Source organism: Apis florea, unplaced genomic scaffold, assembly GCF_048593485.1.
Source record: "Apis florea isolate Af1SG1 unplaced genomic scaffold, ASM4859348v1 contig_3367_pilon, whole genome shotgun sequence".
Taxonomy (NCBI): Eukaryota; Metazoa; Arthropoda; class Insecta; order Hymenoptera; family Apidae; genus Apis; species Apis florea.
Window position 1 is genome coordinate 1,527,013 of NW_028256746.1, and position 14,709 is coordinate 1,541,721.

Genomic DNA, 14,709 nt, shown 5'->3' on the forward strand with positions numbered 1-14,709 from the left:
TTATATTTGATTCGAAATGCATTTCAACCTCGGACAAATGTTTGAAAATAGTAAATAAAAAACAAATAAAGAATTCTATTTCTAAATTCCCTCCGTTTTTCCCTGCTTTCATCTTTATCGTCCAAAATTTTTAATCCATCGATATTTCCATTCTTGAGTATCCTAAATAACATCCTTCCTTTAATTTTCTCTCGAAACTTGAGCAGTTTCGAAACTTCGTAGATTCCGATTCTTTCGTTTCCGATTCGCGTTCCAATATTATATTCTTTATTGATTCATCCTTGCCAGGAAATTTTTCACATCGATCGAAATGCGAAGTCGAAGAATTAATGTGTGCACATATCGATTTAATATAATTTAATATACATCGATATATTAGAATTATTTTCTTAGAAAATAGTGGAATGGTATATGCTGAAACGACATTGAAGCTTTTCATCGTTTTGTTTCTACCTCAATCGTAAATTATACTCAAAGAGAACCGCGTCCTACAACCGGGTTGTTTACGATCTTAAGTTTGCAATAAATCTTGTAGCGCGATTGGACGAATCTCGAGTTAAAGCGCGCAGCCCGAATATCTCTGTTTCCGTTCGCGCGATTCACAGGAAATTTCGAAAGTGATCTCGAGAAAATTTTTACCAGTAATGTTTCCACCATCCATTTTTCAAATATTATTTTACCAAGCTGAGTCGAAATTGAAGATATTTGAACATCGGGGAAGATCAAAAGACAAGGAGAGGGGCAAATTAAACGCAAATAACGCGATTTCGATCAACACGGTATCAAATATAAGTATCGCACAGAGGATATCCGGTATTTATTTTTGGAAAGAAAAAAATTTCGTTCAAAAAATTTCGACGAGAATGATATAAAAGCTTTATATATATATATGTATGTATATATCGGTCTGTTTAGATAACGTTCCTGAATATTTGCACGAAAATCGTTCAATATATATATATATATATATATTCATATTGGTGACAGAGATCACTCGTTTATGTGTATACATATATACACACATATATATATATATTACATATAAATGTTGCAACTTTCATAACGTTATCGTGGTTCACAGAATATATTTGACTTGAATCGCATTTCATATTCACGAGAATCACTTTACTTTTTTTCGAAATACATCGTTTCACGGTTTTTTCCTTCTTTTTTTTTTTTTTTAACGATTTTTAAATTTCGAATCTTTTAAATCGCTCGATGCTATCCATGCTATCCATCGATTTAATGACTCGTGTAATATTTTTATCGGCACTCGCCCGTGTAAAAGTAATAAATTTATCGTAATGTTATGGAGAATAAAATTATTGATATATGGAGAAACGTACAAGCGCGATACGCTTAAATTTCATCGTGAATATTACACGAAAAATTAAGAGAACTTCGATACAATATTATAATTCGTACTACTTGAACTACGAATTAAGGTATCAACGTAAGGTATCTCTTGCCACATCGACGCACGTGAACCCTTAGAGAGAGAAAATATGAGGCGTTATTAAATTTACGTAAAATATTCAAGATTGCTTTATCAGGACACGAGATAACGACAGAGTAAAGTGTATATTACGTTATTTTAATATTCATTTTAAATTTTGAACGATATTGTTAAGTGTACATTTAACGGCACCTTTTGTTTCGCAGAATGCCGAGGATTCGTGAGAATGCTTCGATTCGGCTCCAGCTCGTGAGATACAAAAAGGACTGGACAACTTAAGAGTCGGTTTGATGTCTTGGAAAAGCTGTATTGGAAACAAGAGAAGGGAAAAAAAAGTATAGATCTTCTCGAAAAACAGGCAGGCATCCTTCGACCAACGATCCAGGTATCGATCGCTTTAAAGTTTTCCGGATGCGATGATAAAAATTACGAAAAATCAACGCATCGTCAACGTTCTAGTTCCCCTACTGCATTCTCCGTCCTCATTACGTAAAGCCAGAAAATACGTGACTTTTGACTATTCGTCGTACCATGTTACGTGATCTCGCGGAGCTATTAACAAATATTACAATTGAAGAAAAAAAAAATATTAAAAAATTACTGCAAAAAAGCTATTTTTTAAAACATACTCTTTAACATGTACCATTCACTCTTTTCAATATAATTTTCTTCGAAATGAGAATTCTGCAACACAACAATCGTCCTTACGATTTTTCAATTTTATAAAAATATTAAAAAATCACTGAAAGAAAAAAAGATATTTTTAAAACACATTTCCTTCAAAATGAAAATTCTGGAGTAGAACGAATCGTCCTTACAATATTTCAATTTTAACAAACCTAAGCGTGAAATATTTTTAGGTTTACCAGAAGAAATTCATCATTTGAACGATTTTGCTGTTTCGTTACATCTGTTAAAAATAAACTCGTAAATTATTTGAATGGACATCGTATATAAATACAATCTCGATCGAAAAAGCAACGTTTATACGATTTTCATATATATATATCTATATCTATTCGATTCGAAATGCAATGTGAAACATTGAAATCCTATTCCCGCTAGAATACTGTCAACTACATTATCATCGTAGAGAATACGTGACTTGTGAGGATTTGGCGAATGATAATGCCTGTTACGTGCTCTCACGGAACAGACTTCGCATCCAGTCGCTTTGATACTTCTGCCGGGATGCGAAATTAGTTTCTGTTTCAAACTCCGCTCGAACGATTGACGAAATGAAAAGATCCATGCGAACGTCCACTGCGCCAGTTCTTCATCGAATTTTCCCTCTCTAATTTTTTCTTTTTTTATTCCGATCCTCACGATATCGTAACGCGCGAACATAAATGACGAGGGTGAGAAGCATATCCAGACACATCGAGAGGAAGGCGATCGGACGCGATCACTTTTCGTGAAAACGTGCGAAAATAGAAGAGAATAGGAGAATTTCGCGATGAAAGGTAAACTTTTTCTCATTTTTATGATTTATCAGCGTTATTTCGTATATATCTTGAAATTCGTAGCCACGATTTCGAATATTTTTGGATTAGAGCCGAAAAGTATCCGTTTCAAAGTATCGTCGTTTGATGTCAAGTTTACGATTAATTTTCTGACCCGTTACAGTGAGTAGATACAACTTAGTAGAAAGTTGTGAAATCGTTATTTGCTCGAATATTAATTAATTTCGTTAATAATGAAAGCATTATGAGAGAAATGATGCGTAGATCGAATAAAAGTTTTAAAAATATATATATATAGAAAAATTTGTTAGAAAGATAGTAAGTCTGAGTACCAGTATCTCTCTAAACGAAAATTCTTTACCGATGATGATACATCTTTCGAGAGGAAAATTTCTCTCTTACGATCCACGAACTCCCATTATCCAAATATCTCGAACTATCCCGACACTCTGTTATTCGAACATGTTCTATTACAGAGGAGGCGGTATATACGTAGCTGCATAATTCAGTATAAATTTAACAGGGAGGCTCGATTTACATAACGTTCTAACATTATCGAACGCATTCTATCAACTGTAACAATTAAATACGATTGTTCTTGCAGATCAGCCAGCCTGAAACTTAAAACTAAAAAACTGCACGATTCTTCATCGGTCGAAGTAAAAGATGCGAGACAGACTCGCATGGATGATTGAAAAAAATTTTCAATTTCTAAAAACCATCTATATATATATTTTCTTTTTAAATAAAATAGACAAGTTGTTCGAGTCTCTCCACTTATATATATACGTTGGTCGAAGAAGCTTGACTTTCGTTTAATCGAAAAGTGGATGGCGCACTCGTCCTCCGAGTCTTCGCGCCAGATGGTCGTAAAGTTGAATCGCCTAGCCACGGATTCCCTGATAAAACCGGAAGATGCGTCTCGGAAAATGGACGCACCTGCGGCGTTCAAGCTATCCTTGAAACTTAGAACGTTTAACCCTCGACAATGGCACTTTTACGAGTAATGCATTAGTCAACTAGGAAAGGATTTCGTCGAGGAATTTCGCCGACCATTCGCAAGAATTCGTAACAATTTCGACGTAATAGAAAATGTTTCTTCTATTTGAAGCTGAATTTCTAAATTTGAAGTGAAAAAAAGAAGCGAAGAATGGAATAGATCGTTGGAAGTTATCAAAGTTCAAATAAATGATTTCGTCAAGGAATTTCGCCGATTATTCGCAAGAATTCGTAACAATTTCGACGTAATAGAAAATGTTTCTTCTATTTGAAGCTGAATTTCTAAATTTGAAGTGAAAAAAAGAAGCGAAGAATGGAATAGATCGTTGGAAGTTATTAAAGTTCAAATGATTTCGTCAAGGAATTTCGCCGATTATTCGCAAGAATTCGTAACAATTTCGACGTAATAGAAAATATTTCTTCTATTTGAAGCTGAATTTCTAAATTTGAAGTAAAAAAAAGAAGCGAAAAATGGAATAAATATTTGATCGTTGGAAGTTATTAAAGTTCAAATAAATGATTTCGTCGAGGAATTTCGCCGATTATTCGTAAGAATTCGTAACAATTTCGACGTAATAGAAAGGGAAAATGTTTCTTCTATTTGAAGCTGAATTTCTAAATTTGAAGTGAAAAAAAGAAGCGAAGAATGGAATAAATGTTTGATCGTTGGAAGTTATTAAAGTTCAAATAAATGATTTCGTCGAGGAATTTCGCCGATTATTCGTAAGAATTCGTAACAATTTCGACGTAATAAAAAGAGAAAACATTTTTTCGAAGACATATATATTTGAAATCGAATCAGAATGGAATAGATGTTTGATCGTTGGAAGTTATTAAAGTTCAAATAAATGATTTTTAAAGGATTTCGATTATTAAGAATTCGTAACAATTTCGACGTAATAGAAAGGGAAAACGTTTCTTCTATTTGAAGTTGACTCTAAATTTGAAATCAGATCATAAGTGAAGAATAGATCGTTATTAAAGTTCAAATAAATGATTTTTGAATATTTTGCTTGTTTGGATATTCTATCAACTGATTCCACGAACGAACGAATTTTCTAACGTTAAAAAAAAATATATATATATATATATATATACACGTACACGAGAATAAACGAATGATTATTAACTAGCGCAATCCAGGTAGAACATGGAAATGGGAGAAGAGTAGAAAAAAAAAAAAAAAAAAAAAAATGGACGAATTCTGGCAGTATCCGATGGTGCATCTTCGCCTCGGTCCTAACAAGCAGAAGTTGAGTGGATGACCCAAATCCTGAAACAGCTCGTTCGTAATTAGCAATAAAAATGAGGAAAAAAAAGTAGAGCGACTGCCAGGGGACAGGAAACAGGGATGCAAGACAAGAAGAGATTCTTGCTACGCTAAACGAGGAATAAGTAGCATGTTGTTTATGGAAAACTAGAGATGGTCGAGGTAAGAAAATGTCGAAAAATGTGTTAAGCAAGAGGCAATTCGTAATATTGAGAAAATTTTATTGAAAACTTAAAATGTTAAATCAAGATACGTACGATGACGAAGTGCTAATATCACTTAATGCTACGCGCGGATATTAATTTATTCTGGACCCAAGCATTGCCAATATTACAAACTATAACTTAACACGAGCGTTTGCCTTTCCTCATTTGCATGATCGTTAATCGTTTTTCAGTCGATAATTATTTCGCTCATCGATACATTACAGCGGTTTGATATTGCAACTTCACCTTCGAAAAGGTGCTAAATTTTTTGCATTTAATTATTTCGCATCGAAATTCAATTCTAATTGAAAAATTTCATTGAACTCGTTCAACTTTTGCGAAAACTCGTGCAAATATTATAAAGTTCTGAAATTCAATCAGAATTGTTAACAAAAATTATTCCTCGCTTCAGGAATTCCTCCCTGTGCGTGAAGCACTTGATAAATTGCTCGTTTTTTAACGATGCAACAAAAAAAATTATAAATTAGAAAAAAAGAGTAGACGAAAAGAGAACTTTATATTTAAGAAAGACAAATAATCATGTGATACATGACGCGTGTTACGTATGCAACGCATTATGCACAGTTTTTAACGTTTATCATGGAAATAGCCCGTTACTCGACGCCCTTATTTTTCCATATTAATTGATACAACGGATACATGAAAGGTTACTTCAAAATTATTCGCTTTTCGATGCTCCTTGATTAATGACGCTTTGAAAAAGTAGTGTTAACTTACTAACTATCCTATATCCTATCGTATAACGTATCTTATAACGTGATAAACCAGGAGGATCGAAATATGTATTTCTCCAGTTGCCCGACATTATTACGATATTCCTCAGATTACATGGAATATCGTATATTTGTTACAAAACCATTCGACAACTACTTGTTATTATTAGGCAATAAAAATCGAATAAAATAAATGTTTCAGTCGCGATCATTTCCCACGCGCACTATTCGCTTATCGCGAAAGAATTCCGGGCCCCATTCTGGATCGAAAAGAAAGAAGTGGCGCGATGGTGTGAATTTTTTGTTCGCGTGTTAATGATCCGTGTAAAATTATTTTGTAAATTCTAAATTGTAGGCGAGGGGAGTGGAGACGTGCGGAGTCGGTTTTTATGGCCATGGCCCGGCCGCAAGTTATTGCTCGTTGCGGTCAGTTTATTACCTCTAATGCTCCCGCGAGAAACCGTATATATTTCCTACACGAAAGCGAGGATGTCTCGTCCGGCCTATATGTCGAATGTTTTCGTCACTGTTTTTGCAAGGAAGGAAATAGTTCTTAAATAACCGGTTAATAGGATCGTTACAAGGTTGTTGTCGGAGAAATCGAAATTGTGAGAATTGGCGTTCAATCGTGTAAAACACGTTTCGAAGATTTGATCGACCAATAAATATATATTTGATGATACATTTTACAAGCATCGTTTTGCTCGTTAATCGAGTTAATACCTTTGATTTGAGAGTAAATTAATTTTTCGAAGCGAACGTGTGAATGCTCATCCTCGTTCAAAGTCCATCCTCGTGGAAGCTCGTTCTAATTCTTGTTAACAAAGGCGGGGGGGATAGATTAGAATATTTACTACGTGGAACCGAGTTATATTCAGTACGCTATAGTATATGCACAAGTCGCGTACACCGTATGAATTCAAAATTCGTAGTAGGCGAAGGTTGGAATTCGACGCGAAGGATGCGAACGGGTTGAACTGACCAATTAAGATGAGCGGTACAATGGAGCTGTTATAACGTGTGCTGTAAGTTGGTGTGTACGTGTACAGGCTGAATTATAAGGTGCAACGCTTTCGTGGCAAACGACACAAAGTGGAGGGATGCAAATCGCAAATTAGTAACTACTCGATTGCAAATTTATTCGGCCACGAGAATATTTTATCCACGAGACGGCGTTGTAATTTGCCGTGGATCCTCTCGCTCGTTTTGTTGCGTGCGACAACTCGAGCAATTTTTACGATTCCACCAATGCGTATTAATCCTCGCGGGAAAAAATAAATAATAATTAAACGAGACGAGACAATTTCGCTTCCTGTGCGTGAATAAAAATTAAACAACTTTGTCAAAGGATAGAAAAATAGTATCTCGGTAATTACGATGCTTGCCTCTACTTTCCAATAAAAATTTCCAAGCAGCTTATGTAACCGTTAATTAAAATTCGTAATACGATTTTTAATTCAACTTCGAATAACTGTAATCAAAGTTTAAATTTGTCTTTGATATATCTCGGGTTGAAGATTCTTTTTTTTAATTTTCTTAAAATCTACCAATAACAATAAACTTTAAAAGAAACGATCTCTCTTATTACAATCATGAATCGTGTAATTCGAATCGAAAGTTATAATTAAGACCTTGGTACATAAAGTGTTACATGCAAAGTGTTGCTAAGAAAGTCATGATATTCGACTTGGAGATTTTCGTCGAGAACGCGAATTTCTTCACCAAGAATTCGTTAAACATCGATGTTTATCGTCGACGACCGGGCATATCCAGAATGAAACGCCACGCTGACCAGTTTTTGCATTCTCTCAGAACGGAGAAACGAGGAAATAGCTGGGTGTGCCAGATTCCTTTGAAATCTTCATTTCCCTTTTTATCCTTTGATCGTTTGATAATGTTTTCGATATTCCTGAACGAATGAAGCTGGCTACGCTTCCACCCGAACAAATACAATTTGTTCTGCCTCTTCTATTGTTCGTTAGGATCTAATTATTCTAGATATTTCTCTGCCCGGGGCTAATTAAAGCTCTTACGTTTTATATGTTTTTGTTTAATTAGAAATTTTATATAACGAAGAGTAATGGCGTGTATATTTGCCTGCTCGGAGAAAATTAATTCGAAACTATTTGATAATAATTATAAATTTCCGCTTCGTAGTTCAATACAACGTATACCGCGATCCTCGTTCAAATCTATATTTCAGAGAATAGAGAAAACCATGCCGTTGAATTCCTTTTTTGATTTATCTCGATATCTCGATCGGTTGCCGAGATACGAGGGTTCGAAATTTCATAGTCCACAGTTTATGAACGGGTCCGTGACTCATCGACCTTCCACTTTTTCCTGGAACTGCGTACTATTTCTAGAAATCGCGTCTGTCGCTTGTCTGGAACTTGAGATACGTCGGTGAGACGAGGAGCGAGCGAGAGACCCGAGTAAACGACAAGGACGAGGATAGGTAAAAGATTAAAAATTACCCTTTTCTTTACACGACGATATCTCGGCAACCGGAAGTCGTATCGAGACGATTGAAAAAGCGTTTTAAAGGTCAAGGTTCCGCGCTTCTAACGATCCCCCGTTCGTTGAACAAAAGTTATTATTATTGGAGTTACAGCGGTTCAAAGTTTTCCTAATTTTAATACGATTCGTCAGATTAAACTGCATTATTAAAAATTATTCTTTTCTTTACAAAAAGATATCTCGGCAACCGAGTGTCGTATCGAGATGATTGAAAAAGCGTTTTAAAGGGCAAGGTTCCGCGCTTTTAACGATCCCTCGTCCGTTGAACGATTAGTTATTATCATTGAAGTTATAGAGGTTCAATGTTGATGAATTTTAAGATGAATTACGCGATAGATATATATAATAGAAATACTGTTCGTAATAAATAAAGGAATTTATATAGCAATATGTGAGAATCTGAATTGATTTAGAAGTTATTTTAAATTCCTTTCTTATATTTATGTTATCGTTTACATAAAATATATGTAATACGAAAAAGCATATTTGCACAAAAATTCCTAATTCATTGATGAAGAATTATAGGCTTTTAGAACGTTTCAAAGTAATTTAATTTAACAAATTCTGCGATCCGTGAAACCATTCCATTCGAACGAACATGAATTAAATAAAACAATGAAATATCGCTTACTACGCATAAAATGACTGATAAAAATATATCGTTACTGATAAAAATAAAACGCTGACAGTGCTAACAATACAACGAAAACTGTTCCTAATAAATCTATCAGATACAAAAAAATTCAAACTATACTATTCCTTTCCATTTTTTCTTTCTTTTTTTTTTTTTTTAAGATTCATACCGTCAAATCATCAGCGACGAAATTCTGCGTTCCTTCGATGCTCGATCAGCTTATTAAAGCTTCGCGTATAAAAGGAAAGAAGACAAAAAAAGAATCAATAACTTCTATCGTTTATAAATCAAAAAATAAATTTTTTTGTCGATAATCTTAATATGTATAAAAATTTTCTCGCTATGAATTAACAGCTCACACAGTGATAATTACAACAACTCTTCAGATAGGGTGTAACGTCCATTCTAATTTGTGGCACACCTTCCTCGAAGCCTTTCATTCATTACGCAGGGATGTACGAACGAAGCACGACGGGGCTTCTCGTTGCGTAAAATTAGCGAATCGCATCAACCCGGTCGAATTAGTATGCTTTTCTTTTATCTTCCCTCCCTTTGATTACATTGCCCGGCGGATTAGTTTAACATAATCCTATCCCCCATAAAATTACGTTCATCCTCTCCCTGAATGTTTTTATTTCATGCGACTATCCTGCTTTCAACGTTCCTCGTCGCATTACCGAGTTATAAATGTTAATAAACCGAGCACATTTTATCAATTCTTTCTCTCCATTGGGGATGTGTTAATAAAAACATTTATAAATCTATCATTTCAATACATTTTTAAGAGTAAACAGAGGATTAAGATAATTTATCTTGATTTAATCGTTCGATGATAAACGAGTGTCGCAGGTGCGCAGATATTATTCATCGGGAAGCATCTTTTGCAGGGGGATGAGATAACGCTTGATAAGAAAGAGACTCGTCTCGATCCGTTTCGTATCATCGAATTTAACGAATTTTCCCGCGCGGAAAGGATAACTTTCGCCTAAGGAAATATTTAAGAATTTCGTTGAATTTCATTGATACGATCTTGCTTCGCGCCATTCGAAACGCTTCTCGAAATAAAGGCGGCGCACCCCTTGCTGGAGAAAGGCATTAAAACGTAAGCACAACAAGCGTTCGTTGTGCTGTTTAAAATGAAACAACGCGGCATTGCGTCAACTTGAAGCAAAATCTGACTTTTAAAGTCGGCTCCGGCAGAAACTTTAAAACTTTTTTTCTTACGCTATTAATTGTGGTAAACAACGAATCTCTGATGAAATCTTCGTTCGCGCTTTACCTCCAATTACAATTATTCCAAAACTCTTAACGATAAATAAATAAGGATAAAAATTTTACGAGTTCAGTTCACGCCCAATTACGACAGATTTGATTCTTTGAGTCGTAATATTTTCACAGTCCTCATTTCTCGCTTCATCAAACGAATCAACAAAATTAAATCTTTTTTTTTTTTTTTTTTAGAAAAAAAAAAAAAAGGTTCAAACGAGAGATACGCTCGAGTAACGAAGGCAGCGTGTAAAATTAAAAATCTCCTCGGTTTCGTAAATGACACGTTTTGACATTTTATCATGCTATTATGGAACGAGATATCCAAGAGAGAAAAAAAAAAAAAAAAAAAAAGAAAAAGCATTTCGAGATTGCAATTTTGTTTAAATTTTTGCTCTCACACGTGCATGCAACATTTCAACTGTGTTTTATATATATACACATACATCGCAACAATGACATTCTTCGTATCTTGTGCATCTCATTTCATGGAAACAATCCGTGATACCGAGAGCAAAAGTTTCGGATCGATTTGTTCCCGTCAAATCTTAACAACTCTTGCAACGAAGATTATATTTTATATTTTGCACGTGTATTTTTCCATCCATTTCCATTTTCCATGGGAAAAACTTGGCGAAATAATATAAATTTCACGAGTGATCGAACACGAAAAAAGTTCACGCCACAATTAGTTATGAAGTTACAAACTTAATAGGTTTGAAAGGTTTCGTTAGAAATGAGATTTGTGTAGATACATTTGCCATTTTCCGGACGAACCGATTATCAAAACCGAAAGGACGATTAAATCGATAAAACATTCTGTGGATTTACTCGTATTTATCGCATACGTGAGATACGTATATTTACGCAACTTAATCCCTTTAATTTAATCCTTTGCGGATTATCGGTTCAAAGTTACAATCGAGCAAAATTAAATCAAGTTTTTACAATCGTTCAGCTTTCCCCAAATGTTCACGATGAAATTTTCACAAAATAATCTGTTCACGCGTTTCTCTTTACTCCTGATATTTGGATACTTTTCGTTTTTTGTTGTTTCTTTTCTTTGCAAAAAATATATCCGCGGAGAATCAGAGTGGAGAGTACTCGTCTGCGAAAGGTTAAAGTACCATTTCATGGATCATTTTGTGAACGGTATCAACGTTGAAACGTTTATTTTTTCTTTCTTTTTTTTTTTTTTTTTGCAACGATTACGCTTTAAAACGAAAAATACGATCTATCGATTTATCTCGATCAATCTTTTGGATCCGTGAAATACCTACGCGTTTACAAATTTAATAAATTCATTCATGGATCATTTCTAAAAGGACACGAAGTGATTTTGAAACTTTTTTGCAACGATTATTAAAAACGAAAACGACGTTAATCAATAAAATACGATTCGTTTGACCTTTCGAGTCCAATCATTTAATTCAATAAGCATGAAAAAAATTCGATCAACAAGTCGACGATATAATAACATAATATTATTTATCGATGGATCGATCCAAGAAAAGGGATATATTTGTAATGTAAATATCCTCGGCAATTAACGGCCCGTTGTAGTTTCTATCGTTTAAGTTAAAGGCCCATGAATACTTGATCATCACGGAGCAAAGACGTCATCGCAGGGAAACCGTAGCCACTTTGGAAATACAAATGGAATCCTTTCGCCGGATATTTACTCTATTTAAATCGCGAGGAAAGGAATCATTCGGATAATTTAACCGGGTCTAATTTTAACGCCTTGATTTTTCTCTCCCTCTCTCCCCCCCCCATCCCCCCTCCCCCCGCCCGTCCCCCAAACCGAGAATAGAATTTGGTCGTTTAGCGAATTCTTGAAAGAAAATCCGTTTCGTTCGTTTTACGCGCGCGTAATTAAACGACACTTCGTTTAAAAATCGAGTTTATTGACGGCAACAATATTTACCGAACAATTGGGCGAGGCAAAGTGGGTGCGTTTAATGGGAGCAGAGATGGATCATCTTCAATTACGTACGTATCACGTTATTCTCGGTTTATGCAAAAGCGTGTTAGGCAAAGTTTGATCGATTAGAATGTCGAACGCTCTATCGTGAAAAACTTTCTCGAAAACTTTTCTCTACCTATACATCGAATACCCACAATTTACATACCTTATTTTCAACTTTCCAACTTTTCTCTGCCCACGCAACCATCGTTTACAAGACGATGATCGAAAAGATGATTTCGAACAGAATTCTAAAAAACGCGCTTAAGAGAGAGAGAAAGAAGAAAAATTCTAGCGGAGAATAAAATTTAAACTAAGAAGAATCTTTCTTTAAATCCTCTTTTTACGTTGGCGCGAAAATAATAGTCTCGAAAACGAATCGTTCGCTGGAGAAAAACCACTGCGGAAAGGAGAAGAGGAGGGGGAGGGATGTGCATCGAGGAAATGGCGCGCATGCGTCGAGAAATTGACGTTACCACCAAAACATTGCCTCTTCTTCTCTGCCAAAATTTCTTTCTGCAAAATCATCGGTAAAAGATACGATTTAACGTATCCATTTCTCGTTCCCTAAATTTCGTTAAAACTGTTGGAACAATTGCGGCAAGAGAGAGAGAGAAAGAGAGAGAGAGAGAGAGAGAGAGGAAAGGGATTAAACGCGCTATTATTCGGAACACGTGCTCATTTCGAAGCTCATATCGCGCAAGAAAAGTTTTCGTTGGAGTGCCGCGCTGCCAACCCCTTTGCCTGAAAAAAAAAAAAAAAGAAAGAAAGAAAGAAATCAACAACTCCTTAATTTGCCTCGCGTTCTCGCGTTAAATTAATGAAGAAATTAATCGAAACGAGGCGGTGGTGGTGTTACAACGCGTTACGAGCTTAATTACGCAACGCGCGAGTAATTGAAGTAAATTGAATTCTTCTCCCCCCCTTTTCAAGAGACTTCAATTTACTTCAACATTTCCTCTTAGCAAAAAAAAAAAAAAAAAGAAACTCTTAATTTCACGATTCTCCTAATAATATAATTAATACGTAAAAATATATTTTTGTCGTCGATAAATATCTATTCCTTTTTTCTTTTCTTTTTCGAAAAACCAGCGCGACTCTCTCTCTCTCTCTTCTTCCATCGAGTTTTATACATCCTGCTGTTGTTTATCGACTCATCACGATGCCGCGCATCGAGATGTAAACGTGAACATCGGCCGCGAGGAGGAAAGGAAACTTTTTTCCCGAGGAAGGAACGAGAGAAAAGTTTTCGAGATGAAGGGGGGAAGGGGCGGGGCGAATAGACCGGACTGTATAAACGTATTATTCTGTGGAAATTACACAGAAGGGAGGAGGATAGGCGGTAAGTTCTCGAAAGCGATTAAACGGGGCGAATAAAGCGTTGTTGGGCGCGAGCGTCTCTTTTGTTTCAACGATGTTGCGATTCATAATAATATCGGGGGAAGAAATTGGGAAAGAAAACTCGACGAGGAGGAGGGAAATTCTTAGAAGAGATAATTGCGATTCGATATATATATATACAATCCCAAACTTGGGAAACAAAAGTCGACGTCTTGAAAATTTTTGGACGAAGAATCGAACGGAAGGGGGGGGGGGAGGAGGAGGAGGAGGAGGAGGAAAAAAACTTGAGAAAATATTTACTTGCCAGTTTGCAAGAAACTATTCGTGTCCCCATCGTCGAAACGGGGTTAAACATATACGCTTACCTTCGAATCTATGGAAGAAATGCATCCTCGAAATTGTTATTTCCGATATACATAAAAGAGAAACTCTTCTTCTCGAATCGAATACACACACGATTAATTTTGAGAGAGACGTTGCTCGTCTTCTTTCTTAACGTTTCCTCCAAGGTGACGAGAGGAGGTCTTAAAGTGCCTTCGCGCTTCGATTCGATGATTCGCCGATTGAAACCGTCACAATTTGGCTTCTCAGGAAACAGACTCAAAAGAACGCTGGTTTGGTTAATGGTCACGGTTCAACGAAAGTTTGGCAATCAAATCTTTCTTGGCGTAAATCTTCCACCACTTGGATCATTTCCATTTCGCCTAACCATACTTTCTAACCAATGTTTTATCATCCAAAAATTTCTTCAAGAGAAATTATACAAGTTTCTTCTCGAAATATGCGGTCGGTGTTTTTCAACTTCTCTCGAGTTTCTTTTCGTAGTGTCGAGTTTGTACGTGTTTCACGAAGGA

General features: G+C 35.6%; 1 protein-coding gene across 1 annotated transcript in view; it reads left to right on the forward strand.

Annotated features, from left to right (window-relative positions):
* The first annotated feature begins 1,716 nt into the window (after positions 1–1,716).
* Positions 1,717–14,709, forward strand: part of LOC100869272 (putative G protein-coupled receptor No18) — a 58,897-nt gene continuing 45,904 nt past the window's right edge. Inside the window, exon 1 of the mRNA XM_003695609.3 lies at positions 1,717–1,841. The gene's annotated coding sequence lies outside the window, so the exon portion shown is untranslated. The remainder of the gene's footprint in view (positions 1,842–14,709) is intronic.